Source organism: Hordeum vulgare, chromosome 1H, assembly GCF_904849725.1.
Source record: "Hordeum vulgare subsp. vulgare chromosome 1H, MorexV3_pseudomolecules_assembly, whole genome shotgun sequence".
In the NCBI taxonomy this organism is placed as follows: domain Eukaryota; kingdom Viridiplantae; phylum Streptophyta; class Magnoliopsida; order Poales; family Poaceae; genus Hordeum; species Hordeum vulgare.
Genome location: NC_058518.1, coordinates 131407329 through 131435035, shown reverse-complemented (window position 1 = coordinate 131435035; position 27707 = coordinate 131407329).

The following is a 27707-nucleotide window of genomic DNA, read 5'->3' as shown; positions in this document are numbered from 1 at the left end:
TAAACAACGGTGGACCTTCGAACTATGAAGAAGCAATCGCGGCCTGGATTCCAACAAATGGCTTGAGGCCATGAAATCCGAGATAGGATCCATGTATGGGAACAAAGTATGGACTTTGGTGCACTTGCCCGATGATCGGCGAGCCATAGAAATTAAATGGATCTTCAAGAAGAAGACTGACACACATGGTAATGTAGCCGTTTATAAAGCTCGCCTTGTCGCAAAGGGTTTTCGACAAATTCAAGGAGTTGACTACGATGAGACTTTCTCTCCAGTAGAGAAGCCTAAGTCAGTCTGAATCATGTTAGCAATTTCCGCTTTTCATTATTATGAAATTTGGCAAATGGACGTCAAAACAGCATTCCTTAACGGGTATCTTAAGGAAGAGTTGTATTTGATGCGACCAGCAGGTTTTTTTGATCCTAAGAGTGCTAACAAGGTATGCAAGCCCAGCGCTCCATCTATCGGCTGGTGCAAGCATCTCGGAGTTGGAACATTCGCTTTAATGAGGTGATTAAAGCGTTTGGGTTCATACAGGTTTACGGAGAAGCCTGTCTGTACAAGAAAGTGAGTGGGAGCTCTGTAGCTTTTCTCATACTATATGTGGATGACATATTATTGATGGGGAATGATATAGAGTTATTGGAGAGCATAAAAGCCTATTTCAATAAGAGTTTTTCAATGAAGGACCTTGGAGAAGCTGCATACATATTAGGCATCAAGATCTATAGAGATAGATCGAGACTCCTCATAGGTCTTTCGCAAAGTACATACCTTGACAAGATATTGAAGAAGTTCAATATGGAAAACTCGAAGAAGGGGTTCTTGCCAGTTTTGCAAGGTATGAGATTGAGTAAGACTCAGTCACCGACCACGGCAGCAGAAAGAGAGAAGATGAGTACTGTCCCCTATGCTTTAGACGTGGGCTCTCTAATGTATGCCATGCTATGTACCACACCTCATATAAACCTTGCCATAAGTTTGGTGGGGAGGTACCAAACTGATCCTGGTATGGAACACTGGACAGCGGTCAAGAATATCCTTAAGTACCTGAAAAGGACTAAGGAGATGTTTCTCATTTATGGAGGTGACGAAGAGCTCGTCGTAAAGGGTTATGCTGATGCTAGCTTCGACACAGATCCGGATGACTCTAAGTCACAAACCGGATACGTGTATGTTTTGAGTAGTGGCGCAGTGAGCTGGTGCAGCAACTAGCAAGACGTCGTGGCAGCATCTACATGTGAAGCGGAGTACATAGATGGTTCGGAAGTAGCTCATGAAGGGATTTGGATGAAGAAGTTCATCACCGAACTTGGAGTGGTTCCAAGCGCGTCAGGTCCGATGACACTCTTCTGTGATAACACTAGAGCCATTGCCATAGCCAAGGAGCCCATATTTCACAGGAAGACCAAGAACATCCAACGCCACTACAACTCTATCCAGGACCAGGTCCAGAGAGGAGTCATAGATATTTGTAAAGTACACACGGATCTGAATATTGGAAACCCGTTAACTAAACCTCTTCCACGAGCAAAACATGATCAACACCACAATGCTATGGGTGTTCGATTTATCACAATGTAACTAGATTATGGACTCTAGTGCAAGTGGGAGACTGTTGGAAATATACCCTAGAGGCAATAATAAAATGGTTATTATCATATTTCCTTGTTCATGATAATCGTCTATTGTTCATGCTATAATTGTATTAACAGGAAACAGTAATACATGTGTGAATAAATAGATCACAATGTGTCCCTAGCAAGCCTCTAGTTGGCTAGCTCGTTGATCAATAGATGATCATGGTTTTCTGATCATGGACATTGGATGTCATTGATAACGGGATCACATCATTAGGAGAACGATGTGATGGACAAGACCCAATCCTAAGCATAGCACTAGATCGTGTTGTTTGTATGCTAAAGCTTTTCTAATGTCAAGTGTCTTTTCCTTCGACCGTGAGATTGTGCAACTCCAGGATACCGTAGGAGTGCTTTGGGTGTATCAAACGTCCCAACGTAAGTGGGTAACTATAAAGGTGCACTACGGGTATCTCCGAAAGTATCTGTTGGGTTGGTACGAATCGATGAGCACCGGAATAGTCCGGAGGTAAAGATTGATATATAGGATGGATGGGTTTGGACGCTGAAAATGTTTCAGGCACCACCGACGATGTGACGGGACCACCGGGAGGGGCCACCAGCCCCGGGAGGCTACATGGGCCCAGTGTGAGAGGGAACCAGCCCCTAGGTGGACTGGTGCACCCCCACACCCAGCCCTAGGCGCACAAGAGGGGAAGGAGGGGAAACCCTAGGCGCTGGTGGGCCTAAGGCCCACCTAGGGGTGCGCCACCCCCTCTCCTCCCCTGGCCACCGCCCAGCACCTCCCATCTAGGGCTTTTGAACCCTTTGGGAGTGGGAACCCTGAAGGGTGTGCCCCCTCCCCTTCCTCCTATATATAGTGGAGGTTTTGGCCTTTGGAGACACACAATTTTTTTTCTCTGGGTGCAGCCGTGCTTCACCTCTCCCTCCTCTCCCACGGTGCTTGGCGAAGCCCTGCCGGAAGACCTCGCAGCTCCACCGCCACCATGCCGTCCTGCTGTCGGAGCTCTTCCCCAACCTCTCCCTCCTCCTCGTTGGTTCAAGGTGCGGGAGACGTCACCGGGCTGCACGTGTGTTGAACGCGGAGGTGTCGTGGTTTGGCACTAGATCGGAATCACACCGCGATCTGAATCGCAGCGAGTACGACTCCATCAACCACGTTCTAGCAACACTTCCGCTTAGCGATCTTCAAAGGTACGAAGATGCTCTCACCCCTCTCTCGTTGCTAGTTTCTCCATAGGAAGATCTATGTATGGCGTAGGAAAATTTTGAATTTTGCTACGTTACCCAACAATCACATGATTAGGGGAATGATGTGATGGATGAGACCCAAACTATAAACGTAGCATATGATCATGCAAGTTTACAGCTATTGTTTTTTGCATGTGAAATATCTATTCCTATGACCATGAGATCGTGCAACTCCCGAACATCGAAGGAATGTCTTTTGTATCAAACGTCACAACGTAACTGAGTGACCATAAAGGTGCTCTACAGGTATCTCCGAGGGTGTTTTTTGAGTTGGTGTGAATCGAGACCAGGATTTGTCACTCCGTATGACGGAGAGGTATCTTTGGGCCCACTCGGTAAACAACATCACAATGACCTTGCAAGCAATATGACTAAGGAGTTAGTCACGGGATCTTGTATTACTGAACGAGTAAAGAGACTTCCCGGTAACGAATTGAACTAGGTATGGATATGCCAACGATTGAATCTCGGGCAAGTAACATACCGATTGACAAAGGGAATAGCATACGGGATTGATTGAATCCTTGACACTGAGGTTCGACCGATGAAGATCTTCATTGAATATGTAGGAGACAATATGGGCATCCAGGTTCCGCTATTGGTTATGACCGGAGAGTGTTACGGTCATGTCTGCATAGTTCTTGAACCCGTAGGGTCTACACACATAAGGTTCAGTGACGATATAAGCAAAATTGAGTCATAGTGTTGGTGAACAAAAGTTTTTCGGAGTCCAGGATGAGATCTCGGATGTGACGAGGAACTCCATGATGAGGACATGAATACCTTTGATATTATCACAATCATTGCATATGCGTATTTATTTGAGGTGATTTCTGATAAAACTCATGCAATAATTTATTTATGTTATCCGGAACAAAAATACTTCACCTGTTTTTATTTTGTGCCTAAATGCAGAATGGCCGAACACTTGTATGAATCACGTGTGACGACAAGGAAATAGGAAATGGTCGGATGCTATTCAAGAGGTCCTCTCATGTCAAAGGAAATAATAAGTTGTTGTTTAAGAAGTTCTCTCACGTCACTTTTAGCCCAAGAGAAGATAGAGTCCAAGTCTTTCACGTTCTGGACTCAGATTCGGACTGCACAGACATACATGTACCAAACTGCCTTCAATTTTTTCATCTAGACTCCGAATTGTGTGATTCTTTTTGGGATACAAAGTAGATTTCTCTCGCTTTCAATCCCAATCGAAATAACCTTCAAATTTGTTCGGAGCATGGAGATCTCGACCAAACAAAATGACGTTGCACCAGAATCCGAGTCAAACAACAAGTCCAAAGGTGTTGCACCACCTCCACTTGGGCCCATAGGCCTTGTACGACCTAGGGTTAGTTTTAGGCTGCCTTGGGATGTCCTCCCACCTCCTTGGCCGCCACCCCTAGCTCCTATATAAGTAGATCAACTTAGGAGCTTTTTGATCAACATATAAAAAATATTTCATGAGTTTTATCATAAATCACCTCAAATAAATACGCATATGCAATGATTGTTATAATATCAAAGGTAGTCATGTACCCATCACTCTATAATAGTCTGGAGGTGAAGATTGATATATAGGATGAAGGTTATCTCAGTCCGGAAGTGTTGTCGGGTGTACCGAGGGTATAATGGAGTGCCGAAAGGGGTTTGAGGAGGCCCCGACAATTGTTGGGGGGCCTCATGGGCCAAGGAGAGGGGCACCATAGCCTACCAGGGGGTCGAGCGCAGCCCCTCACCCCTACCCACTTTGGCCGAAGGGGAGGAGGGCTCCTCCTTGAGGCGCTGCCAACCCAACTTGGGTGGCAAGGCACCCAAGTGGGAGGGGCCACCCAACCCTAGCCGCCGCCCCCTCTTGGATGCCGGCCCCTAGGGGAAACCCTAGGGTCCCATCCCCTCTCCCTTCCCCCTATATATAAAGAGGTGGAGAGAGGGAAGCCACACGAGAATCTTGCCGCGGCACTGCACGTCCTCTCCCTCGTAGTTTCTCTCCAATTACCCCACAGCAAAGCCCTGCTAAGCTGTCACCACCAAGACCTCACCACGCCATCGTGCTGCCGGAGGACTCGGGCTTATACTTCACCATCACTCTCTAGATCGACGAGGTGAAGGCATCACCAAGTTGTACGTGTGTTGAACGTCGAGGTGACGTCCATTCGGCAGTTGATGGGGAGATCACGGGATGGTTCGTGATTGGATAGTGAAGGAGTAGCACTACATTAACCGCACTCTTGAACGCTTCCGCTTAGCGATCTACAAGGGTATATAAATTCAATATGTCCTCTCGTATGTGGTCATCACCATGGATGGATCATGTTTGTGCGTAGGAATTTTTTCCCCATGCAACGTTCCCCAACAGTGGCATCATGAGCTAGGTCTATGCGTAGATGACATCTCCAATAGAACATAAAGGAGTTTGTGGCCGTTGATATTCAAATTGCTTCCCTCCTTAGTCATTTCTTGATTCACCGGTATTTTTGGATGAAGCGGCCCGGACCAAAATTACTCGTCCACGTACGAGACACCATTTCCATCGACTGACATGCAACTTGTTGCATAAAGATGGCTGGCGGGTGTCTGTCTCTCCTACTTTAGTTGAATCAGATTCAACAAAAAGGTGGTCCTTCTAGAAGCTTAAATATCAACTTGCATATCACCATTGTGGTTTTGCATAGGTAAGAAACATTCTTACTAGATATCCATAGGAGCCACGTAAAACTTGCAACAACAAATTAGAGGACGTCTAACTTGTTTTTGCAGGGTATGTATGTGATATGATATGGCCCAAAGACATGATGATGTATATTTGATGTATGATGTGATAATGTTGTAATAGTTAATATCGACTTGCATGTCGATCGTACGACAACCAGCAGGATCCATTGGGTTGTCTCTAATTATTGTATGACCTTCATGTCACTCATTAACCGCTTTGTAATGCTTTACTTTATCGCTAAGCGATAGCAATAGTTGTACAAGCATGGTTCGCGGGACAACCTCGATGGCAACACAATGATGGAGATCATGATGATGGTGATCATGGTGTGCTACCGGTGACGATGGAGATCATGCCGGTGCTATGAAGATGGAGATCAAAAGCACAAGATCATGGCCATATCATGTCACTTATGATTTGCATGTGATGCTAATCCTTTTTATGCACCTTGTTTTTCTTAGGATGATAGTAGCATTATAAGGTGATCCATCACTACAATTTCAAGATAAAATTGTGTTCTTCCCGAGTGTGCACCATTGAGAAAGTTCGTCGTTTCGAGACAGCACGTGACGATCGGGTGTGATGGACTCTACGTTCACATACAATGGGTGCAAGACAGTTTTTCACACGAGGAACACTTGGGTTAAACTTGACGAGCCTAGCATGTACAGACATGGCCTCGGAACACAAGAGACCGAAAGGTCGAGCATGAGTCATATAGTTGATATGATCAACATGAAGATGTTCACCATTGAAACCAGCTCATCTCACGTGATGGTCGGACTTGGGTTGGAGGATTTGGATCATGTGTCACTCGAATGACTAGAGGGATGTCAATTTGAGTGGGAGATTTTAGTAATATGATTAACTAAACTCATTATCTTGAACAATGGTCTAAGTAATCTTTGCAAATTTATGTTGTACATAAATGGATCGCACAGTAGCACCCCTGAATTTTAATGCGTTCCTAGAGAAAGCCAAGCTAAATGATGACGGGAGAAACTTTGTAGACTGGGCCCGTAATCTGAGGCTTGTCCTCACTACTTCCGAAAAGAGCTATGTCCTTGACGCACTGCTAGGTGATGCACCCCTATTCCTGGCGGCAAAAGATGTTATGAACGTCTGGCAGTCGCGTCTGGATGACTACTCAGTAGTTCAGTGTGATATCTTGTATTGCTTAGAATCAGGACTTCAAAGATGTTTTGAACGTCATGGAGCATATGTGAAAGCACAATTGCCCCCTAGGGTGGTTTTTATAATTGATCACAACATATGCATCATTGGACTAAAAGGAATAATGTTGGCTCAAGGGTGGTTTTCCAAGTATATTTTAGAAAAAGTTCAAAAAGATGCTATGGCTTAATGTTTATGTGGAGATGCCCCTGGATGCAAGAAAGGAATAATGTTGGCTCAAGCTTCAAACTATAGGACTCTTCATTTTTTATTTGTGATAAATCACTTTTGAGTCCATAGGAAAGACAATACTATCAAAAGGGGATGAGGTAGTAAAATGAACTAATTGCTCAAATGCTCAAAGTTAGCCACCAAAACACTGAGTCATTTTTCCAAGATATCGACTCTGTCAAGTTCCACATACACAAATTCGGTGTCACCAACATTCCCATATCGGACCCACTGAGTTTTACCTCACATAGAAACCCTAGACATTCCCACCAAATCACTGCAACCGAAAGCAAGTTGGTGCTAACGACTTCAGTGTGACCAACATTCTGTTGCCAAGATACAAAAATCGGAATTTCCGAGTTTGAGTATTGGTGCCACCGAGTTTGGCCATCTGACTACTAGTCACCTTTTCGATGTCACCGACTTTCGTATATCGGTCTCATCAATATTCAAAAGTTCACACCTTTGTGCTAATCGGTGTCACCGAGTTTTCCCTTTTGTATGTAATGGTTGGATTTTAGCTGTTGCCTCTATCTACCCCTTCACCCACCTCCCATTCGTGGGAGAAGCACTCAGAACACACACTTCATTGCCAGATCCATCTTGTGAGAGAGAGCCACCTACTCATGTGTTGAGACCAAGATATTCCAATCCAATCATTTGAAACTTGATCTCTAGCCTCCCTAAACTGCTTTCCACCAAATCAACCTCTCCTACCCATGCATATTCTATGAGAGAGTGATTTGTCTTGAGGAGACTATCTTTAGAAGCACAAGAGCAAGGAGTTCATTGATATATCACATCTATTACCTTTTGGAGGGTGGTGCCTCCTAGATTGGTTAGGTGTCGCTTGGGAGCCTCCTACTTCGTGTTGTGGAGTTGAACCAAGATGTTTGTAAGGGTAAGGAGATCGCCTACTTCGTGAAGATATAACATGAGTAAGGCTAGTCCTCCATGGACGGAAGCCATGGTGGAATAGACAAGGCCGCTTCTTTGTGGACCCTCCGTGGGTGGAGCCCTCCGTGGACTCTCGCAACCATTACCTTCCCTGGGTTGAAGTCTCCAGTAACATGGACGTATAATAGTGCCACCTATCGGAACCATGCGAAAAATCACCGTGTCAACCTCATGCGTTCGATCTCCCTACCTTACTCCTCTACTTTACACTTGCATGTTTTACTTTCCGCTGCTATGCTATTAGACTTGCATGTGTAAGGTATACTTGACCTGCTATAACTGTCGTAGTTGTTTCTCAAGTAGAATAGGGAAAAGGCAAAAAAATTATCTTGTCAAGTAGTCTAATCACCCCCTCTAGACATACTTTCGATCCTACAAGTGGTATTAGAGCTTTGGTCTCCATTTCATTGGTTTAACAACCTAGGAGAGTATGACATCTACTGAGTAAATTATCATCATACAGGTCCATATTTCGATGGCACTAATTTTCTAGTTAGAAGCATAAAATGAAAATGCATATTCTTTCCTTTAATCCTCATGCTTGGTTTGTTATTCGTGTTGGTGTGCAAGGTAACTTCTTTGGAGAAGGGCATGAGCAAGATCGTGATGCGACAGCTGATGAACTAAAGATGTTGCAACTTAATGCTCAAGCCTGCCACATCATCTTCAACTGCCTATGCCCCGAAGAATTCAACAAAATCAGTCGTCTTGAGAATGCAAAAGACATTTGGGATACTTTGCTTGATATGAACAAAGGTACTGATTCTGTGAGAGAATCTAAGTTGGATGTGCTTCAAAGTTAGCTTGACAAGTTTAAGATGAAGGATGGTCAAGTTGTCGCTTAAATGTACTCTAGGCTAGCTCTCGTCACCAATGAGATTGCCGGATTAGGAAGCGAAGAGATGACCAACAAATTCATCATCTAGAAGATACTTAGAGCTCTCGCTGGCAACTATGACAGAGTGTGCACATTGATCGAAATGATGCGAAATTACAAAGATCTCAAGCCAACTGATGTCATTGGTAGGATTGTCGTACATGAGATGTCACTCAAGGACAAAGATGAGCCGCACAACAAGTCAAGCGGTGCTTATAAAGCTTTATGTGATGCTCCCGCTAGTTCAAAGGACAATCTTGTCACTGATGAAGAGATAAGTCTCATGGTCAGAAAGTTCAACAAGTTCTATAAGAGTAGAGGCAAAGAGAGAAGTTGAAGCTCGAGAAATGAAGAGAATCATTTGTCCAGTCGTGACCGAAACTACTACAATTGTGGGAAGCCCGAACACTACTCAAATGAGTGTTGGGGTCCCTACAGAAGAAGGGAAGAGTCAGCTCGAAGACGAAGCTCAACAGATGAGTCACCTCGTAGAGAGAGAAGGAGTAGAGAAGATAACTATGAACGAAGACACTCATGGAGAGGCAAGGAATCAGAGAAGAAGTACAAATACACCAAGAGAAATTCAAGAATAAGACATCAATCTCATGTTGGTGAATGGGTGTCTGGCTCCGAGTCTGATCACCACTCCGAGAGAAGCTATCACTCCCACTCCGACTATAGTCAAGATGAAGGTGTTGCTGGGATTGCAATTCTTTCCACCAACTCCTACGACTTATTTGATTCACCAAATGAGGGAGTCGAAAACTGCTTCATGGCTAAAGGACCCAAGGTATCACATCCCGAGTATCTTTATTTTAATAGTGATGAGGACGACTTATTAGGAGAAGATGACTTGCTTCTAGATAAAACTAGTGATTGCACTGAAAATGAACTTGATATTTATCATGCTAGTCAAGAGAAATCAAATGATGATGATAAGAAATAAATTGAACAACTAACTCAAGAATTAAAAACTCTTAAGTTAGCTCATGGGAGTACTCTAGAAGATCATAGAGAGGTTGCAAGAACCCATGAGAAGCTACGCTTTGAGAAGCTCAACTAGGAGCAAGAGCATGAGTTCTTTAAAGCGATCGATGATGATCTTTGAAAGAAGAGTTCTTCTTATGTAGCCAAACGATTACTCTTGTCCAACTTTGTTCCACAAGTTAAACATAGGAACATTAGTAACAAAGGCAAGAAGGTTTCTTCATTTGTAAAAACTATGCTAAAGCTAAATCCAATAATATTGTTGCTAGTAGCTCCATTGATTCCACTAAAGATTCTCTTAGCCAAGTTACACTTGAGGAAGAAAATGATCTATTGTAAGTGCATCTAATGCCCCTTAGTGATTTTGGTGGTTTGAAGACTTATATGTTAAGAGACAGATATGTTTGTAAGTGTACACAGGCTCTATAAGTCGCTGAGCAGTTTGAGTTATTCGATGAATATCGACCCCTAAAATTCTATGTCTTCGGGTGAAGACTTTGGTCATTCCTTAAAGACTTTGATCGCGAAGAAACTGAGATGAAATTGATATTCCTCATGAAGATATTCAAGATGAGGAATTCGGAGTGTCCTGAAGAAAACACTCTGAAGACTTTGAAGCTTGAAGATTTACTCGTTCTATTTCATTTTCTTTATACTTGAGTAATAAGAACATCGTACTTTTAAGGGGGTCGAGGTAAAACAATGGAACGAATTTCCTCATGATGTTCAACCAAACCTACATCTACCAAATCCTCAAAGTGAGGAACATGATAGACATGAGGACTTTCACACTTGAAAGTTCCGACCGTTGCCGCGCCACGCGCCACCTGTACCAGATCTTATCCACCCAACGGTCATATCATTAAGGGAATTTATGTCAAATCATGTCGGGTTGCTTCCGAGCTATAAATAGCCACCCCCACAACCAGTAGCTGGTTGGCTCCTCCGAGGGAAACTGACACTTGTCATTTAGAGCAACCTAAATTCCTGAGAGCCTTTGAGCGAAAATCATCAAGTGAGGAAATACTCCAAACACCTTTGATGACTGTGCAACCTCCAGACGGCTAGGCGTCATGGTCTAGAGCATCCAACAGTCAATTGTGGAACGTTGGGTGACCGATTTTGTGAGGATTTGAAAGTCTGCCCTAAAGACTTACCACAAGTGTTGGGCGAGGACTGTGTGTCCTTAGATCAAGGAGAATACGGTAGGGACCGTGTGTTCTTTGGTTTCAATACCAAGACGCTCCAAAACAGACGTACAACTGTCAGGGCAGTTGGAACTGGGTCATCAACAAATGTCTTCATCGAGCTACTGGTTCTATTTCCTCAGCTAGCTTCATTTCCTCAATTGCATGTTGAAGACTTCCATGTGTACTGTTTGAAGAATTTGACTGAAGACTTTCTCTAAATTCCTCACCTCAAATTCTTCACTCGAGTTATTGTTCACCTACTTATCCTATACTTGTGACCTATGCAAACCGATTCTCTGAAATCACGTTGAGTACATTGTTCTAGACGTTTTTTCACTTCTCACATGGTACTATTTTCGTTGCACTCAGTTCATGATTGGGGACTTTCCTCACTAGGAATTTCCTTAGTGATGAAATTGTAAAAATCACCTATTCACCCCCCTTTAGTTGATATAACGCACTTTCAATTGGTATCAGAGCAAGGTACTCCCTTGTTCTATGTGATTTTGGTTTAATCGCGTGGAGTTTTAGTTATGTCGACTGCAGGTTTGATCAAGGTTACTGTAGGATGTCCTACCTTCGAAGGAAAGAACTTCCCCTACTAGAAGACCAAGATGCAAATGCATCTTCAAACAATTGACAACGATCTTTGGTATATTTCGGAAAATGGTATTCCCTCCATCTCTACTACTATCTCTGCCTCTGATGTGAAGAAGTTCAAGAAACTTGACTCGCAAGCGAACAATATCATCTGTGGCCACCTCAGCAAAGGCTAGTATGGCAGAGTCAGTGCTTTGGGCACTTCTAAGCTTATGTGGGATAGGCTATCCAAAGTCAATGAGGGAGTCTCAACACAATGTGACTGCCGTGTCGATGCTCTTCGCAATCTTTTCAATTGTTTCAAGAGGCTTGCCAATGAAAGCTGTCAAGATACCTTTCATCGCCTCACTGACATATCAAATGAATTGCAAGCTCTCGGAGCAAGAGACATCACTGACCATGAAGTTGTGAAGAAACTGCTATGATCTCTTGATCCATCATTTGACACACTGGTTCTGATGATCCAAGAATGAAGAGACTATGAGATGCTTGATCCCACTGACATACTTCAGAAACTCAGTACTCATGAATTCCAATAAGAAGAAAAGAGAGATATGTATGGACCAAGCTATTCAAGACCTCGTGCCCTGAAGGCTAAGTTTGTTTTCTCATCTGAAGAAGAAGAATCTTATTGCAGTCTTGGTGAGCCTGAAGAACTTGGACAGGAACTTGCAATGCTCGTGAGGAAATTCCAAAAGTTCACAAAGCATGGTCAGTTTGGAAAATCTTCAATAAAAGGTATGAGGAAATTAGAATCTTCATCTGAGGACTACAAGAAAAGAACCTGCCACAAATGCAAGCAATCTAGTCGCTACATTGCTAACTATCCTTGCTAGGTGAAAGAATCAAGGAAGAAGAAATACAAGGGTGAAAGTTCTGATGACTCGAAGAAAAATAGGAAATCTTCAAAATCCTCATCTTCAAAGTTCTCATTGCACAAGAAGACCTGTTTCGGAAAGGCTTGGGCACTCATTGACAAGGGAATGGATTCTGAAGAAGAATCTGAGGAATGTAACGAAGAGGAAGGTTCTGAAGTGGAGTCAGAATCTGCTGTGGCAAGTCATGCACTTGCTACCACATTCGTCAGCAAGTCGATCTTCAACCTTGAAGAAAATGACAACGCCAACTACACTGATGAATATGCTGATCACTTCACTCCAACCTATTGCTTCATGGCAAAAGGTTCAAAGGTACCAAACGACACATCCTCCTCTGATTCTAGTGACTGTGAATGCGACAGCCCGAGACCTATGCCCCAGAAGATTCCCGTTTTATTCCATTGCTGGCGTGTGATTACTTTTATTTGTCGCATCATGCGCATCATCCGCATTGTATTGCATCGGCACTACGTTGCCGCCAGATTTTTTAAACTTGCGTCCATTATTAGTTGTTGGTTCTCTTTGTGTTCGTCGTTGACCGTGTTGAGCCCGACCACACACACACACGCCCGCGACATCGTTATTGTTTTTTAAAGTGTGTATCAAATATTCTCATATTGGGTTGAAACTTGGTGTGCGGCCTTATTTTAATATAGGTAGGCCGCGTGCCAATATTCGTCGTAATCGGAGTTCGTCTAGTACCCGAAACGTCGACCGTAGCGGCACCGTATTCGGTTATCGTCGGACGTTTTTCGGTGCTTAGAAGAAATACGTTGCCGGGTGCCCGTTTTCCCTCCCATCTCCGGCTAGCCACTCTACCCAGCCCACCAAGCCATTCCCGCATCCGTGGTCGTCCGATCGCGATCACGTGGTCGAAAACGGAGCCGGATTCGGTTTACCCTAGCCCCATTTGCTATAAATAGACAGGCCCCCTAATCCCTCCCTCGTTTCCCATGCCCCTCAAACCCTAGCTGCCACCTCCCACCTCTCTCTCCTTAGCCCAGTAGACTAGGGCCCGCCCGAGCCCATCGCCGGCCCTTCCCGGGCCCGGTCGCGTCGCCACTCGCACGCACCCGCCCCTGCCTCGTTCCTGCTTGCTGCCCCATGTCGACGCGGCTGCCGACGTCCGCAGCCGGCAGCCGCCTTGCCCCTCTGATCGACGCGGCTGCCAACGTTCGCAGCCGGCAGCCGCCGTGCCCCTCTGGTCGCCGCCCCACGCGTGCCCGCCGCGAGCCGCGAGCCACCAGCCTCGTCGCCCTGTGCCATCATCCGTCATGGGAGCTCGATGCCGCCGCCGATCCCCGTGCATTGCCATTCGTCGTCGTCCGGCCTGGAGCCAGCGAGGTTCGGCCGCATCCGCCGCCTCCCGACGGCCATCCGGCCAGCCGCGCAGCCGCCGCCAGATCCCGTTGCCGCTACGCCCCTTGCCGCCCTGCCCACCGCTGAGACGTCTCCAACGTATCTATAATTTTTGATGGTTTCATGCTATTATCTTGTCAAACTTTGGATGTTTTGCATGCTTTTTATTTATTTTCTGGGACTAACTTATTAACTCAGTGCCAAGTGCCAGTTCCTGTTTTTCTATGTTTTTTAACCCTTTCACAGGAGATTTTGAAACGGAGTCCAAACGGCAGAAAATCCCCGAAAAGATTTTTTCTGGAACGGAAGAAGATCGAAGGACTTGGGGGCCAAGCCAGAGGAGCACCAGGGGCCACACAAGCCCCCACCCCGCGGATAGGGGGCCACGCCATCTAGGCTTGTGGGCCCCCTAGAGGTCCCCTGACCTAGATCTTGCGCATATAAATTCCCATATATTCCCTACTCATTCGCATTGATATCTATTAATGGGCATCTCATAGCCTATTGATACGTCGAGTCAGTGTGACCATCTCCTCCTTTTTTTCTCACAACCACCACCACATTCTATTCCACCTATAGTGCTATATCCATGGCTCCCGCTCATGTACTACATGATAGTTATAAAAAGTTTGAGAAAGTAAGAGTGCGAAAACAATTACTTGGCCAATTCCGAGGTTGTGCATGATTTGCATTAGTTGTGTGAGGATGATGGAGCATAGCTATACTATATGATTTTGTTGGGATAAATTTCTTTGGCTTTGTTATTTTGAAAGTTCATGATTACTTTGCTAGTTTGCTTGAAGTATTACTGTTTTCATACCAATAGCAATCTATTGTTTTGAATCTTACGGATCCAAACATTCATGTCACGTGAAAGAAGTTGCAAAGGATAACTATGCTAGGTAGAATTCCACCTCAAAAATTCATTCTTTATCACTTCCCTACTTGAGGACGAGCAGGAGTTAAGCATGGGGATGCTTGATACGTCTCCAACGTATCTATAATTTTTGATGGTTTCATGCTATTATCTTGTGAAACTTTGGATGTTTTGCATACTTTTTATTTATTTTCTAGGACTAACTTATTAACTTAGTGCCAAGTGCCAGTTCCTGCTTTTTCCATGTTTTTGAACCCTTTCAGAGGAGATTTTGAACGGAGTCCAAACGGAGGAAAATCCCCGAAAAGATTTTTTCTGGAACGGAAGAAGATCGGAGGACTTGGGGGCCAAGCTAGAGGAGCACCAGGGGCCCCACAAGTCCCCACCCCGCGGCCAGGGGGTGCGCCATCCAGGCTTGTGGGCCCCCTAGAGGTACCCTGACCTAGATCTTGCGCCTATAAATTCCCATATATTCCTAAAAAAATCAAGAGACGATCGCAATTACTTTTTCGCCGCCGCAAGCTTCTGTTTCGGCTAGATCCCATCTGGGGCACATCCTGGTGCCCTGCCGGAGGGGAGATTCGGACACGGAGGGTTTCTTCATCAACACCATGAACTCTCCGATGATGCGTGAGTAGTTCACCATAGACCTACGGGTCCATAGCTAGTAACTAGATGGCTTCTTCTCTCTCTTGGATGTTCAATACAAAGTTCTCCATGATCTTCATGGTGATCTATCCAGTGTAATCTTCTTTTGCGGTGTGTTTGTCGAGATCCGATGAATTGTGGATTTATGATCAGATTATCTATGAATCTTATTTGAGTTTCTTCTGATCTCTCTTATGCATGATTTCATATCCTTGTAATTCTCTTTGAGTTGTGGGTTTTGTTTGGCCAACTAGATCTATGATTCTTGCAATGGGAGAAGTTCTTGGTTTTGTGTTGATACCGTGCGGTGACCTTACCCAGTGACAAAAGGGGCAGCGAGGCATGTATCGTGTTGTTGCCATCAAGGGTAAAAAGATGGGGTTTTCATCATTGGTTTGAGATTATCCCTCTACATCGTGTCATCTTGCTTGAAGCGTCATTCTGTTCGTCATGAAGTCAATACACTAGATGCATGCTGGATAGCGGTCGATGTGTTGAGTAATAGTAGTAGATGTAGAAAGTATCGGTCTACTTGTCTCGGACGTGATGCCTATATGCTAGATCATTGCCTTAGATATCGTCATGACTTTGCGCGGTTCTATCAATTGCTCGACAGTAATTTGTTCACCCACCGTGATATTTGCTATTTTGAGAGACGCCTCTACTGAACACTATGGCCCCCAGGGTCTACTCCACAGCATATTTTCAGCCTTACACTTTCTACTATGTTGCACTTTCCACCTTCAGATCTCACTTTGCAACCAATCTTGAAGGGATTGACAACCCCTTTGAAGCGTTGGGTGCAAGCTTGTTTGTGTTTGTGCAGGTACTCTGGACATGACGAGACCCTCCTTCTGGATCGGTATCTTGGTTCTCAAACTGAGGGAAATTCTTACTGCTCCTGTGCTGCATCACCCTTTCCTCTTCAAGGGAAAAAACCAACGCAAGACCAATCTCCGTTGACGTGTCAATTCTGGCTCTGTTGTTTGAGAAGTAGCATAAGGATTTTTGGCCTCGTTGCCGGGGAGGAAGATCAAGTCAAGAACTCATCCAAGTAGGTGTCACAAACTCATCTCTTGCATTTACTTTGTTTGCCAGTTGCCTCTCGTTTTCCTCTCCCCCACTTCACAATTTGCCTTTTTCGTTCGCCCTTTTCTCTCGCTTGCTTTCTGTTTGCTTGTGTTGCCATGTGCCTTCAATATGCTTGCATCTTCGCTTGCTGAAAATCTAGTGATATGGATCCTCATCCACTTGCTAATATCTTTAAGAGATCCACTTATGTGCAAGCAATTGCTAGTGAGTTGAGTGCACTTGACTTTCTCTATGGAGTTTTGCTTGAGATGCGTGAATCTGAAAATTGTGAGGAAGAAATTTATGAAGTGATTCACGAGGGCTCCTTGGATGAAAAGCATGATTGCAATGGTTTCACTATAAATTCTATTAGTGATAATCATGCTAAAAATATGAAAAACCCTAAGCTTGGGGATGCTAGTTTTGCTATGACTACTACTTATTGCAATAATCATGATTGGGGTGATGATCTTTCTTATGATCTTGAAAATTTGTTTAAACCTCATGATGAATATGATATTTGCAATAATATTGAAAGTGGGTTTGCAGAAGTCATGACTTTAGTTGATGATAATCCCACTATTTTTGGAGAGCGTTAACTTTGCATGCATGTGGATCATGAAAAGAATATCCTATGTGATAGTTACATTGTTGAATTCGAATAGGATCCCACATGTAATTGCTATGAGAGAGGAAAATATTTTGGTAGAACTTTCAAGTTACCAAATTACATCTCGTTATGTGGAGATTGCTATTGTTTCTTTCTTCTTCCTTGCATATGGCAACTATTGGTTGTCTTGACAATCTGTTTTCCTATAAAATGCCTATGCATAGGAAGTATGTTAGACTTAGATGTGATTTTCACATGCTTTATGATGCTCTCGTTGTGCTTCAATTCTTGTCTTTTGTATGAGCATCATTGATTTATCAATGCCTAGCTAGGGGCGTTAAACAATAGCGCTTGTTGGGAGGCAACCCAATGAATTTATCTTTTTCTTTCTGTTTTGTTTCGTCTACACCATCACAATTCTATTGAGATTGTGTTTTTTGTGTTTGTTTTTGTGTTTGAGCCAAGCAAAACCTTTATGACTAGTCTTGGAAATGGTTGCTTGATCCTGCTGGAAAAAGACAGAAACTTTGCGCTCACGTGATGATTTTTCATTTTTATTCAGAAAGAGCTTTTGACTTGATTTTTTTGCTTCTCATTGATATGCTTTTTCCCCACACCTTCGTAATTGTTCATATTTTTTGAGGTACCATAAGTATACGAAGTATACATATTGCTACAGACTGGTCTGTTTTTGACAGATTATGTTTTTGTTGAGTTGGTTGCTTGTTTTGATGAAACTATGGTTAGTATCGGGGGGTACTAGCCATGGAGAAGTGGGAATACAGTATCCCATCATCAATATGGGTGGAATTCAAGTTTGCTACAATACCAAAAGAAGTGGTAGTTTCTTTTCTCATACTAATGTTATCACAAGTTACTGTTTAAGTTTTGTGTTGTGAAGTTTTCAAGTTTTGGGTGATGTTCTCTTGGACAAAGAGATAAGGAGTGGAAAGAGCTCAAGCTTGGGGATGCCTAAGTCACCCCTAGCCAAATTCAAGGACACCAAAAAATCCTAAGCTTGGGGATGCCCCGGGAAGGCATCCCCTCTTTCGTCTTCAATCCATCGGTAACATTACTTGGAGCTATATTTTTATTCACCACATGATATGTGTTTTGCTTGGAGCGTCTTGTATCTTAGGAGTCTTTTCTTTTTGTTGTGTCCCAATCATCCTTGCTGCACACCTTTTTGAGAGAGAGATACATCCACTCATCGTGATTTTGCTAGAATGCTCATAGTGCTTCACTTATATCGTTTGAGCTAGATACTTTTGCTCTAGTGCTTCACTTATATCTTTTGAGCTAGATGCTTTTTCTCTAGTGCTTCACTTATATATTTTGAGCTAGATACTTTTGCTCTAGTGCTTCACTTATATCTTTTGAGCTAGATACTTTTTGCTCTTATGCTTCAGTTATATCTTTAGAGCACGGCGGTGCGTGATTTGGTAGTTGGTTTATGCTATGAAAGTAGTCCCAAATGTGCTAGGTACCCAAAGAGGATGCAAAAACCTCCATCTTCATGTGCATTGAGTAGAAAGTGAAGTTTTGATTCCTCTCAATTAGTTTTGAGACGTGGATTCGGCAATATTAAAAGTTATGTTAGTAGGGTGTTGTGAATCTAGAAATACTTGGGTTGAAGTTAGTGATTCCCGTAGCATGCACGTATGGTGAACCGCTATGTTAGGAAGTCAGAGCATAATTGATCTATTGATTGGCATCCTTTGTGTTGCGGTCAGGATCGCGCGATGGTTTACACCTACCAACCCTTCCCCTCGGAGTATGCGTTTAGCACCTTGTTTCGATTACTAATAAAAACTTTCGCTATAAGTATGTGAGTTCTTCATGACTAATGTGAGCCCATGGTATAGATGCACTTTCACCTTCCACCTTTGGTTCCCGCTCTAGTACCGCGCAATTCTCGCCGGTACTCAAACCCACCAAATTCCTTACTCAAAACAGCCACCATACCTACCTACTATGGCATTTTCATAGCCATTCCGAGATATATTGCCATGCAACTCCCACCGTTCCGTCTCCTGACTTGCGTCGTCACTCTCATTTTGCCATTGCATGATCATATTAGATCGTTGCACATCCTGGTACACTGCCGGAGGCATTTCCTATCGAGTCATCATCATTGTGATCTTTGAGCTGTGAGTAAATAAAAGTTTGATGATCATCATTATTAGAGCATTGTCCCATGTGAGGAAAAAAAGAGAAGGAACAATGCTACTATCTTTTTCCACACTTGTGCTTCATGTTAGCACCATGTTCTTCATGATTGAGAGCTTCTTGCTTTGTCACTACCATATGCTAGGGGAATCTTCGTTTTATAACTTGGCTTGTATATTCCAATGATGGGCTTCCTCAAAATTGCCCTAGGTCTTTGTGAGCAAGCAAGTTGGATGCACACCCACTAGTTTTCCCTCTTGAGCTTTCACATACTTATAGCTCTAGTGCATCTCTTGTATGGCAATCCCTACTCATTCACATTGATATCTATTAATGTGCATCTCATAGCCTATTGATATGCCGAGTCATTGTGACCACCTCCTCCTTTTTGTCTCACAACCACCACCACACTCTATTCCACCTATAGTGTTATATCCATGGCTCGCGCTCATGTACTGCGTGATAGTTATAAAACGTTTGAGAAAGTAAGAGGGCGAAAACAATTACTTGGCCAACTCCGGGGTTGTGCATGATTTACATTAGTGGTGTGAGGATGATGGAGCATAGCCAGACTATATGATTTTGTTGGGATAACTTTCTTTGGCCTTGTTATTTTGAAAGTTCATGATTACTTTGCTAGTTTGCTTGAAGTATTACTGTTTTCATGCCAATAGCAAACTATTGTTTTGAATCTTACGGATCTGAACATTCATGTCACGTGAAAGAAGTTGCAAAGGACAACTATGCTAGGTAGCATTCCACCTAAAAAATTCATTCTTTATCACTTCCTTACTCGAGGACGAGCAGGAGTTAAGCTTGGGGATGCTTAATATGTCTCCAACATATCTATAATTTTTTATGGTTTCATGCTATTATCTTGTCAAACATTGGATGTTTTGCATGCTTTTTATTTATTTTCTGGGACTAACTTATTAACATAGTGCCAAGTGCGAGTTCCTATTTTTTCCATGTTTTTGAACCCTTTCAGAGGAGATTTTGAAATGGAGTCCAAATGGAAGAAAATCCCCGAAAAGATTTTTTCTGGAACGGAAGAATATCGGAGAACTTGGGGGCCAAGCTAGGGGCCCTACAAGCCCCCACCCCGCGGCCAGGGGGCGAGCCATCCAGGCTTGTGGCCCCCCTGGAGGTACCCTGACCTAGATCTTGCGCCTATAAATTCCGAAATATTCCCAAAAAAATCAAGAGACTATCGCAATTACTTTTCCGCTGCCGCAAGCTTCTGTCTCGGCTAGATCCCATCTGGGGCACGTCCTGGTGCCCTGCCTGAGGGGAGATTAGGACACACAGGGCTTCTTCATCAACACCATGACCTATCCGATGATGCGTGAGTAGTTCACCATAGACCTACGGGTCCATAGCTAGTAACTAGATGGCCTCTTCTCTCTCTAGGATCTTCAATACAAAGTTCTCTATGATCTTCATGGAGATCTATCCGATGTAATCTTCTTTTGCGGTGTGTTTGTCGAGATCCGATGAATTGTGGATTTATGATCAGATTATCTATGAATCTTATTTGATTTTCTTCCGATCTCTCTTATGCATGATTTCATATCCTTATAATTCTCTTCGAGTTGTGGGTTTTGTTTGGCCAACTAGATCTATGATTCTTGCAATGGGACAAGTGCTTGGTTTTGGGTTCATACCGTGCGGTGACCTCACCAAGTGACAGAAGGGGTAGCGAGGCATGTATCGTGTTGTTGCCATCAAGGGTAAAAAGATGGGGTTTTCATCATTGGTTTGAGATTATCCCTCTACATCATGTCATCTTGCTTAAAGCGTTACTCTGTTCGTCATGAACTCAATACACTAGATGCATGCTGGATAGCGATCCATGTGTGGAGTAATAGTAGTAGATGCAGAAAGTATCGGTCTACTTATCTCGGACGTGATGCCTATATGCTAGATCATTGCCTTAGATATCATCATGACTTTGCGCGGTTCTATCAATTGCTCGATACTAATTTGTTCACCCACCGTGATATTTGCTATTTTGAGAGAAGCCTCTAGTGAACACTATGGCCCCCAGGGTCTACTCCACACAATATGTTCAGCCTTACACTTTTTACTGCGTTGCACTGTCCGCCTTCAGATCTCACTTTGCAAACAACCTTGAGGGGATTGACAACCCCTTTGAAGCATTGGGTGCAAGCTTGTTTGTGTTTGCGCAGGTACTCTGGACTTGACGAGACCCTCCTTCTGGATCGATACCTTGGTTCTCAAACTGAGAAAAATACTTACTGCTCCTGTGCTGCATCACCCTTTCCTCTTAAAGGGAAAAAACCAATGCAAGCCCAGTCTCCGTTGAGGTGTCAATTCTGGCAGTGTTATTTGAGAAGTAGCAGCCGCCTTGTGCCACCGGCGCCGCCACGGCCTCGTGCTCCTCGGGGGCACGGGAGGAGGACAACGCGCCCGCCTGGCGTCTCCCCATGGGTCGCGCGCCCCTCGGCCCATCAGCTAGGCGAGGCCCAGATCCAACTCCTCCTTCGGCCCACGTCCTCTCCTAGCCGGCCTCGGGCCCACGGTGATCCCCCTTTTGCCCCTATTTGCTGCCCGCGCATAGGTTAACTATCCCGCGCCCACCTTTGATTTGGCCCGTTGCAGCAGATTAGGCCTGTAGTGTTTTTTTCCCACCCTGCGAATTTATTAATTTCAGAAAACCCTTGATTTTACAACGTCCGTAGTACTAAACCGTACGTCGGATCGCGACGTTTTATATGCAAAACTTGATTAGTTTTTCACGTAGAACATCATTTTGCAACTTGCATGCATGTTTGGAGTAGTTTGACCTGCCGTTTGCCTAGATTTGCGTGTTGTCCTAATAGGTTAATGTCCCGTAGTTATTTTTGTGCGTGTCCGGATTATTTAAATCATGTAGATAAAATGTTCACGTTGTTCGGGACCCTTTGTCAAGTATTTTAGATTAGTTTCTTGTATTTTTGCATGTAGGAGCTGTCAATAGTTTGTTATGTCATGTTTAGGACATATTCTCGCATATATGTGTGGCACTAGTTTATTTTTCGATCCCCACATATTATATATGTTTTCGGGCTAGAAAAATCCATAGAATTTAACTGTGCATTTTGTTTTGTCTTTCGAGCAACTTAGTGCGCATGATATTTTGCCAAGTTGCCCTTTTGTTTATTTTGTGGGATTTACTCCGTGCATGATATGAATGAGTTGTGGACTAGAGATATGCCCTTGGATATGTATGCTAGCCCCTGGTAATTTTGGTTGCAATAGAAATCCATGTTTAGGTGTTCTTTGCTTGTTGTCAACATGCTAGAAAATAGTGCTGATTTGGATATGTTGAAATATTTCTAAGTCTCGAATCTGTTATATTTTGTTGTTGTCTTGCCATGAGTTTTGCTAGTGATTTACAACTCGTTTGGGGTTCGTGCAATGGACTTATTTGTAGTCCTTAAGATTCTCTAGCCCTGTATCATATAGTTTTGCTGCTGTCAATATGCCTTCACATCAAAAATTGCACTGTCAAAAGCTGATTTTTTCACTAAGTCTGAAACTGTGTATGAGATGCCATTTTGTGAGTTCTTTTCCTAGTGATCCATGCTTCTGTGCTAGATGTTATTAGTAGGGGGTTGAAGTGCATCTTGACCTCTACTGTCTCATGCCTTGTTTGGCTGTTTTAGATTTATGTAGCTTGTTGTTTTGGGCTGTAGAAAATGTCATGTTGCTGTTTTGGGCAGATTGTAGCTATTTCTTGTGTAGCTTCGCATTTGTTGAACCGTTGCTCCGTTTTGATCGTGTCCTATATGAAACTTTCTTAGAATCTCATGTAATTTCATATTATGTTACTGCCTTGTTGGTTTGAAATGCTTGTGGCTGACATTCGCATACATATCGCATTCATGCCATCATATCTTGCGGTGATTATATCTATTGAACCGTAGCTCCGTTGGAGATATTCCATATATGAAAATGGACTAGAAAGATTTGTAGCTCCACGTGAAAGAAGTTATTTTGCTGTTTAACAAATATTAAAACGTGTTAGTTCAGATCTAGATAGAATTATAAATTAACGTATGAGGTCAGTTCAGAGATGCTATATGTCGTTTCCGACCTCATTTAAAATGCCTAGATAGGTAATTCAATAATGCTTCACCTGTTGCCGCCGTGTACCTAAACAAGAGTGAACTAAATAATTATATGTGGAATTTCATCAATATGCAACTCGTTGCATATTGAACTTCACCTAACATGTAGTGTTTGATTGGAGTGAATTGCCATGTCATGCCTTGTATTAGACCGATCATGCATCATACGTGTTGAGCATTATGTCGTGCATGTGCCGTGGTTAATATCGTGTGTTGATTCTTGTTTCCGGTTTGCTTCGTCTCGATAGAGTTCCGACCGCTTTGGATAGTGAGGATCCGTTTGACTACGTCGGTTCGTCTGCTTGACGGAGTCATTCTGCTTCCAAGCGGGGTCTCAGGTAAGATGACCATTTCCCTAGATAACATTACTATAATTGCCATGCTAGTTTTTCCGTTTGTATCGTTATGTCTTGCTGCCTACCACCTGTTAAACATCCGCCTCTCAACATTGCCATGAAAACCTTCAACCTGATCACAACCTAGCAAACCACTAATTGGCTATGTTACGGCTTGCTTAACCATGTGTTAGCGTTGCTAGTTGCAGGTGCAGTTGCTTCCATGTGATAACATGGGTTCCTTGTTATATCATCCTATTAATTTCTATTTAATTTAATGCACCTATATAATTGGTAAAAGGTGGAAGGCTCGGCCTTTCTAGCCTGGTGTTTTGTTCCACCTTTGCCCCCTTAGTTTCAGCTACCGGTGTTATGTTCCATAAATGAGCGCTCCTAACATGCTTGGGTTTGTTACGGGGACCCCCTAGATTCTCGTTTTAGGATAAAGCTAGTCTGGCAAGGCCCAACATTGGTACTATATTTGTCCAACATAATAATTTTGTTAATACTGAAAAACATAGGGAGTTAGCGCTACCCGAGGAGTAATTCAACATAATACAGGGAGGGCCAGTGTTGATGGTGTTGGTCCAAAACAGAGCCACTTGCAGGGCTATCGGGGGAAACTCGGGGGATTTCTATCCGACCATCGTATGTAGTGCTCATCCGTCGTGTCCTGAGAACGAGATATGTGGCTCCTATCGGGATGGTCGACACGCCGGGCGGCCTTGCTGCACTTGTTTTACCTTTATCGAGCGTCTTGTGCGAGGGATTCCGAGGATGCTTTGAGCTAACTCGAGGTTGAGGATTTCCAACAGGAACCCCAGGAGATCACTGGTTTCCGCGATCGAGGTCATTCCGTCACAGCGTGTTGTAGTTTGTGATCGACTAGTTGGAGCACCCCTGTAGGGTTAAATCTTCCAGAAATCCGTGCCCGCGGTTATGTGGCAATGTGGAAACTTTGTTTAACATCCGGTTCTAGATAACTTGAAGTTAACTTAATTAAAACATGCCAACTGAGTGCGTAACCGTGACTATCTCTTTCGTGAACTCCTACTCCGATCGAGGACACGGTGGGGTTATGTTTGACGTAAGTAGGTGTTCAGGATCGTTCATTTGATCATCATTAGCTCACGTCCGCTGTGCGTAGATCTTCCCCTTCTTATTCTTGTACTCGTAAGTTAGCCACCTCAAATAATGCTTAGTGGCTTGCTGCAGCCGCACCACTTAACCATACCTCACCCATTAAGCTTTGCTAGTCTTGATACCTTTGGAAATGAGATTGCTGAGTCCCTTGTGGCTCACAGATTACTACAACACCAGCTGTAGATACAGGTAAAAGATATTAAGACGTGAGCGCGATGATAGTTCATTTGGAGTTTCTTCCTCTTCTTTTTCTTCGATCTAGGATGGGTTCCAGGCCGGCAGCCTGGGATAGCACGGATGGACGTCGTTCTTTTCTCATTTGTTTTACGTAGTCGGACCCTGCTCTTCTTCATAATATTTATGTATTGTAATGATATGAATCTGATGTAGCTTGTGGCGAGTGTAAGCCAATTCCATATACTTTGCTCTTTAGTACATGTACTTGTAATGATATCCATTCTTGCGAAACGACGAGATGCGCTTCTATCCCCGTCAAGGTCTTCGTGGCAAAATAACGATAGGATCACATCTTGCACGTTACAAGCTGGTATCAGAGCAGTACCGACCTAGGAGCCCCCTTCATTGATCGAACTTGGCCGAGTTGAATCTAGTGAAAAACTGCTTTGAGTCTAGTTATATATAGGAGAATAGGATTTTTTTTCTCCTCTTGATACTCTGGTGAGGAATCTTGACGTAATAATTTTAATTCTACTACTCTTCTTACTCAAAAAAATTTAGGATCACGCGGATATTTTTGGAATTTATATGATGTCAATGTGACAGAGTTCTCTCTTGGTGCCTCCGGTCTGACTTGATTTCTTCCGGGGAGTTGAGCTCCACGGGATTCTTGAGCACATCGTTATCATTTAGATTTCTTAGTATCTCCGGGCGAAGTATGTTCGACATTGCTTCAATACTAGTAGTGGTGAGAGGAGTCAGGCTTCCCCAGTACTAGTGTAGAGAGTTTCAGATGTATCGCCATACTTAGTATCATTGTGATTACGAGTGTCTGAGATAGATGAGGTTCCGAGATTCTGGTTATGTGTTGACGGATGTGATACACTCGACGGGTTAGTATAGGAGTTGAGTGATATATTACTCCTTGTATCCATGGACCAGATTGCATGACCAGAAAATTTCGGAAGTTCTTAGGTGGGAATTCAAGTAGTTACTTATAGGACAATCTTCCAACAGATGCATGACGTGAGGTTGGGGTTCGACATCTAGTGGTTTTGTTTGTTCACGGTCGTCTTACAGCGGTTCTCGTTGTGTCTTATAGAGTCCTTGTAGCTTGCTATGAGACTCGGGGACGCTTTGTATGTCGTGTGCACTGCCTTGTACATGATGGCTACTGTAGGATCGAGACCATGTGATCCTGTCCGCGAAAATATCGGAAGGAATCTCTCTTATGAATTTGTTCTCGCTTGTGTTGTAAGCTACATCCTTTGTTTTGTTGGAGTATGGTAATTCGAGTTGCTTCGATGTCAAATGGTGATTTCATATCTATCCAAGAGGTATTCTCATTTCATGGGAATGCAGATTCTTTGCTCAATCAAATTTGTGTTTTCAATTCTTGTTAACCAGAGTCGTCATGTCAATTCTTTTTCAACCGATGTGCTTCTGTTCAAGTTATTATATCCTCTCCAATTTTGCAAGATCAATCTCTCATTTCTTTCTGGAGTTCTTCTCATCTGTCCCAAGTGGTCTTTGTTTTCCCCACCCTCCCACCCTTTTCCTCAGTGATTCAATTTTCATCCAAGAGTTTTCTTTTCATTGTTGCCTCCGCTATCTTTTCTTCGTGTCCTATCGGGTGATTCATTGTGAAGATTCTCAGGAGCTTCGTGTTCATCTTTATTCAATCTTGTTATCTTTCCGGTGAATTCAATTCAGTTATCCATGTCCAACGTATCCTTTTCATCCTTTAAGTTATTTCCCATGTTAAAAATTCTTATCAAGTCTTCTTGTTGTCATTTCTCTCTATTCTATCCGGAGTGCTGAAGAAATCTCAGAGTTTCATGTTTTCGATCGTTCCAATTATTTCGAGGGCCTCACCTCATCTAGTTTTCTTTATACCGGTGCAATATCTCTCTTTCTAAGCAATCTTTCCAATGGTGGTTTCTTTTAGTGGGCCCATAATCCACGCGTTTTTCCCAGGATCTTATATGTCTCTTCTAATCTTTTTCGGAGATCTCTAATTCTTTTCAACTATGACGTAAGTATGAAGTTCATCAATCATGTTACTTCTTCAAGATCGCTTCAAATTTATTTTCGTCATTGGCTGAACTTTTCCTTGTTCTTATTTCGGAGTGTCTCATTAATTCTTGATGGTGCTCTTGCCATGTTTAAAGTTTGGAAGACGGTAGGAGTGTTTCTCTCAAGTCTTGTTCCATTCTTGTGAAGATTGTCATCTCAGCTTTGTGTTATCCTCTCATTTGTTTTCGATCATGAAAATCCCTTTCTTTCTATCCGGTGCATTTCTGAGTTGTTTTCATTCTTGATCCTCCGAACGCATTCATTTCAGAAGATTTGTTCGTTCTCAGCTTTCAGCTTTTGTTCTCCAATTCTTCTTAATTGTTGTCTCTTTGTTCGTCTCTCAATTATTCCGGTGCCTCATTCAAGTTTTCTATTCTTCTTAGATCTAGTTTCTATTCTCTTGTTCTGGAGTTGGGGTGATGTTGCTCTCTTCTATTTATCATCTTGTTCTATCAAGATCATGTTCTCTCCTTGCTTATTCAATTTAGTTAGTTTATTGTGAATCTTTCAAGATCTTTCCATTGTATCGAATTTTGTTGCCTTTTCCAGCCGAAGTGCTGCTGCAATTTTGTGTGAATTCTTCCTTGTTTCTTATATCATTCTTCACCTCTTTGCAACCCTCAAAGTCATTGGTTTCGCTCGTTGTCAAGA